This window comes from Emys orbicularis, chromosome 13 (assembly GCF_028017835.1).
Source record: "Emys orbicularis isolate rEmyOrb1 chromosome 13, rEmyOrb1.hap1, whole genome shotgun sequence".
Classification (NCBI taxonomy): domain Eukaryota; kingdom Metazoa; phylum Chordata; order Testudines; family Emydidae; genus Emys; species Emys orbicularis.
Genome location: NC_088695.1, coordinates 13,499,085 through 13,505,008, shown reverse-complemented (window position 1 = coordinate 13,505,008; position 5,924 = coordinate 13,499,085). Strand labels below are relative to the sequence as shown.

At 40.1% G+C, this 5,924-nt stretch overlaps 1 pseudogene; it reads left to right on the top strand.

The window, feature by feature from the left end:
- Nucleotides 1–4,497: 4,497 nt before the first annotated feature.
- LOC135888465 (olfactory receptor 4D2-like) lies at nucleotides 4,498–5,434 on the top strand (annotated as a pseudogene).
- The last annotated feature ends 490 nt before the right edge of the window (nucleotides 5,435–5,924 follow it).

The following is a 5,924-nucleotide window of genomic DNA, read 5'->3' as shown; positions in this document are numbered from 1 at the left end:
CGACAAAAAAAATTTTCAATCCATAATCAAAATTGACAGACAGGCAAAGGAAGAAAAATGCTACCTGAGAACTTATTACAGTTTTATTTAAGGATATTTACTTTGTATATTTTCACATGTGATGTGGACAATGTGTATTATAACATTTTATTAAGCTTTAACTTTTTGAAACTCAGCATCTACTGTCATTAAATAATTATTGTATGATCCCCTCCACCATAATTTCCTGCAACTGTGAAAATTTAAAAAGATAAACATTGTGGGGATGGGGGGGGGCTTAAACCCCCTGATTTTGCACAACTGTGAAATCCTAAATCAATAAAAATGGGGGGGGGGGTCGGGAAGCTTAAAAATAAACATCAATAATATTGCTCAAAATTATTTTTTAATAAATGAATTCTGCCAACCCAACTCATAACTTGTAACCCAGGGGTAGGGACACAAACGGGGGATGAGGGACCCTATGTTCCTAACCTCTTGTTTCTGGTTTTCACTGTGTGGCCAAGGCCCAGATCCACAAAGAGACTAAGGCATTGCAATGTGTTGCAACACCTAATTTTAAGACAGCAAGACAGCCAGTGGAATCCACAAGTCCTGATTTAGGCACCCAGGCTCCCTATACAATGAATGGGAAGAGATAGGCACCTAAGAATGGGATATACAAAAGCCATTATGCTAGGCAGAAAGAAAGAAAGAAAGAAAGAAAGAAAGAAAGAAAGAAAGAAAGAAAGAAAGAAAGAAAGAAAGAAAGAAAGAAAGAAAGAGGCAGGAATAAAAATATGGCTACTTCCATGCCCATGAGATCAACAAACTTGGGTTGCAGTGTGGGGAAAGTCAAGCAATTCCAAAATCAAGGGATATTTACTGGAAATGAGCTGCCCCCAACCCAACATACTGGAATTTCTATTTATTCTGTAATAAACTACAACAGATAAGTCTATTTATTCTAGGCCGATGGTCCAGAATTTTTAAGGTATTTAGGGGCCTAGTGGGATTTTCAAAAGCATCTAGGTGTCCCTGATCCTTTGTAATAAATGGGGTTTAGGCACCCAGGTGCTTTTGAAAATCTCGCTAGATGCCTAGATAGCTTTACAAATCTGGCCTTAATTCTCTGATGCCCCCTGCTGCTACCAACTCACATCCAGGCACCAGTTTGTTATGATGTTCTCTGTCATTGGGTGAACAGCTCATCCTAGATACACAACAATGTCTAGTAGCAATCCCATCACTGTTGTTCCTGACATGGCTGGCAAAATCGGGGATAAGAACACACTAATGGACTTATCCCAGGCCCCTCACTGACACAATACATTCCCAAGTTGCTGTCGAACTGGGATGCAGGAATCCATGGACACTGATTGTACTTTGGAGGCTGAGTCCAAAATTGACAGTGTAACAAGCCTTGTGGATAGGTGGGAAGTGGTAGATGTGGTATATCTTGACTTTAGTAAGGCTTTTGATACTGTCTTGCATGACCTTCTCATAAACAAATTAGGGAAATACAACCTAGATGGAGCTATTATAAGGTAGGTGCATAACTGGTTGGAAAACCATTCCAAGAGAATAGTTATCAGTGGTTCAGAGTCAAGCTGGAATGGCATATCAAGTGATCCTGCAGGGATCAGTTCTGGGTTGTGGTCTGTTCAATATCTTCATGAATGCTTTAGCTAATGGCATAGAGAGCACACTTATAAAGTTTGCAGATGATAACAAGCTGGGAGGGGTTGCAAGTGATTTGGAGGATAGGATTGAAATTCAAAATGATCTGGACAAACTAGAGAAATGGTCTGAAGTCAATAGGATGAAATTCAATAAGGACAAATGCAAAGTACTCCATTTAGGAAGGAACAATAAGTTGCACACATACAAAATGGGAAATGACTGCCTAGGAAGGAGTACTGCGGAAAGGGATCTGGGGGTCATAGTGGATCACAAGCTAAATATGAGTGAACAGTGTAACACTGTTGCAACAAAAGCAAACATCATTCTGGGATTTATTAGCAGGAGTGTTGTAAGCAACACAAGAAGAAGTAATTCTTCTGCTCTATTCCGCACTGATTAGGCCTCAACTGTAGTATTTTGTCCAGTTCTGGGAGCCACATTTCAGCAAAGATCTGGACAAATTGGAGAAAGTCCAGAGAAGAGCAACAAAAATGATGAAAGGTCTAGAAAACATGACCTATGAGGGAAGATTGAAAAAAATGGGTTTATTTAGTCTGGAGAAGAGAAGACTGAGAGGGGACATGATAACAGTTTTCAAGTACACAAAAGGTTGTTACAAGAAAGAGGGAGAAAAATTGCTCTCTTTAACCTCTGATGATAGGACAAGAAGCAATTGGCTTAAATTGCAGCAAGGGCAGGTAATGTTGGACATTAGGAAAAATGTCCTAATTGTCAGGGTAGTTAAGCACTGGAATAAATTGCCTAGGGAGGATGTGAAATCTCCATCATTGCAGATTTTTAAGATCAGGTTAGTCAAACACCTGTCAAGGATGGTCTAGGTAATACTTAGACCTGCCATGAGTGCAGGAGACTGGACTAGATGACCTCTCGAGGTCCCTTCTTCCAATCCTACGATTCTATGATTCATGAGATTAGCTCTGTCTGACCAAGCTTGTCCTATGGCAGCTGCTCTGATGTGAACGAAATTTTCTTTAAGCAGGTTGGAGCTGGGAAGTGAAGATTGGAAAAAGGCCAGGGAAGTGCCCTGATCTGTGGACATAATCTCAGTGAGATTCCCTGCAGCTAGCTCCTTTATGCCTCTTTGAAACTCCCTGATGGGGTGGAGACATGAGTTAACCAGGGTCCCAGAAAGCATCTGTAGTAGGGCAGAAATTGAGGCAAACTCCTCAGAATCTAAGAGCAGTGCTTTACCTACTAATACATCCTCCCTCACCATGCACGGCAACAGATCACTATCCTTTAAGGTGAGATTTTTAGGGTTGGTTGACATTTATTAGCACACAAAAAACAAACAAACCCAGAAATATGAGCTTTTCCACAAAACCAAAATTTTACATAGGAAAATCTTACTTATTTATTGATTGGTTGATTTATTAATGGAATGTTTAATTTCTTGCTTTTTCAGAGGTGGCTAAAATAAAAGACATTGTCATTCCCCCCATGCACACATGATTTTCTCACATATTTTCTGCCCCCCCTCACTCCACATCTCTTTTTTTCCTTTGGAGAAAGTGAGGTAAAGTAAAAAAAAAGAGAAAAAAGTGGGTAGGGGGAGAATGAAGGTAGCATGACCACTCCTATACAGAACTGGACTGGAATTCAGAAAAATCTATGTTTTATTCCTGGCTCTCCCCTCCCTGCCTTGTGCTTCTGGTATCCTATCTGTAAAACAGGGATAATGATAGTAACGTGCTTTGAGATCTATGGATGGAAAGCATTATACAAAGCAAGCTATTATTAAAATTGAAAAATATTTTTTGTTTTCCAAAAAAGAAATTAAAAGGTAAATTTCTGTTGGAATTTAATCTTTAATGTATAAAATAGAAAAGAAAGCTTGGATTAGAATACCAGTGAAATACAAACTTTCATTTTCTTTGCTTCAGAAATGTAACCATGATTGTTTGTTGTTGTTTTTTTCAAGTCAAATATTTAATTGAACTTTTTTGTTGGGAAAAAGTGAGTTTTTCAACCACCTCTAACGATTTTCAAAAATGTTAATGGGAGTTCAGCATCCATAATTCCATGGCAGCTTTGAATATTTCACTCTAGATGCACACTTGGAAACATTTATGTCTTTGCCGTTTTCAAATCTGGTGCTTAAAGTTCGGCACCAGAATCCATGAGCACCATAATTCAGTGACTTAATTTTTCAGAGATGTTGAGTACATGCTATTCCTGCTCAAATCAATCAGGCATAATTCTTTCTCTTCATGGAGCAACTAGAAGGGGTAAAAGAACAGCATTCTATTAAGGTGGGTTCAGATGTTCAGTACATCTGATATCAAGGCAAAGAATTGGGCTTCGGAATCCCCTGAATCGGTGATTCTCAATTTTCCATTGCAATTCCCCTTCCATCTTGTGAGGATCTAGCTGGCATCTCCCTCCTATTTAGCATCTGTGACTCCCATGATCAGAACCCCTGGACTCTGAGAATCTCCACCTAAGTGCACTCCCTACAAATCCACATTCTTCCCAAAACAGAACCTCTAGACCCCATCACTAATCTGTGGACCCTGGGAGGTGTGCACCATCAAGGATGCAGGAAGATGAATGGAGACAGTGGTTAGTATGGGGCTTGTTTCACAATGTAGACTGCTCCTGTTCGTTGGTGGAGATCCTAGTGTCTATTAAAGCAGGATTACTCAATATTGGGGCTGAGGACAGAGATATAGAATTTAGTAAACAAAGGAAAACCCAAGCAAATGTGTTTTTTAAGGTGGTGTTAATGTTAATTTAATATCAATAATGTACTGGGATTACATCATAATTATTATCATCACTGCTCTCTCTGCAGGCATATTTTGAGGTTAAAAAATGGAGAAGAGGAACCTCACCACCCCAGTGACAGATTTTTTCCTCTTGGGCCTCACCGAGAATCCTAAGCTGCAGTGATTCCTATCTGTGGTTTTCCTCATCGTCTATGTGAACACCTGGCTGGGAAACTTCACCATCATCACCACCGTGATCACTGACCACCAGCTCCACACCCCCATGTACTTCCTGCTGGCTAATTTGGCTTTCCTGGATGTCAGTGACTCATCAGTAAATGCTCCAAAATTGCTGTCAGGTCTCTTCTCCCAGCGTAAAACCATCTCATTCAATTATTGTATTTTCCAGATGTTCTTCTTCCATTTCATCGCTGGTGCAATGCCATTTTGTCTTGTGGGATGGCAGTCGATCGGTACGTGGCCAAATATAAACCACTGGAGTTCTTGACTATCATGAACTGGGGTATGTGCATGGGGATAGTGGCACTGGCATGGCTGGGTGGATTGATCCACTCTACCCTTCAGATTGGACTCTCCTGCGGTTACCGTTCTGTGGGCCAAATGTCCTGGACAATTTCTACTGTGATGTCCCACAGATCATCAAACTGGCCTGTACTGACACCCACTTGGTCGAACTGCAGATAGTCTTCAATGGTGGAGTAATCATCATATCATTCATTGTTCTGCTTATTTCCTATGCTGTGATCTTAGTCAAAATCAGCACACACAACACAGAAGGGAAACACAAGGCTCTGTCCACCTGTGGAACGCCGTGGTGTGTTTATTATTTATACCCAGCATCTTCATCTATGCTCGGCCCTTCAAGAAGTTCACCTTGGACAAGATGGCCTCAGTCATTTAACACTGTAATCACCTTGATGCTGAACCCGATGACCTACACACCGAGAAACGCCGACATGAAGAAGAACATTGGGAGACTGATGAGCAGAATGCTTTGCTTAGGGAGAGAAATAAAGACATAATTTATCTTTCAATGTCTATTTGTGTAAAAAAAGCTGATTTCAGAGGGCAGATATAAGTGGAATGTGAAATGTGTGTGTGATCAAAAGAAATCAAATATCGCATACTCATGAGAATCTGTGCTCACTAATGCATTATAGTCTGAGGGCCAGAACCTCTATATAAGTAAAAAAAAAAGCAGTTGGTGTAAATCAGATGTAGCTCCATGCAGGTAAATGGGCCAGATCCCCATTTGGAGGAAATGGGGGCATCTCACTAAATGGCTTTCACCATCTGGGGCTTTGACACTGAGAATTGCTGGTCAAAATTATTCTAAGAATGATTCCAACTAATGAGGCATCCATGAAAATCAATATCTTCTTCGAAAAAAAAAGATCTGTTCAGTAAATTGTGTATCATAACTAATGTACTGACTGTGGTGAGGAAATTACTATAGAATGTTCCAATAGGTGAATAGGAACAATCTTTTGCTTTATAGCTTATTTTTCTTTC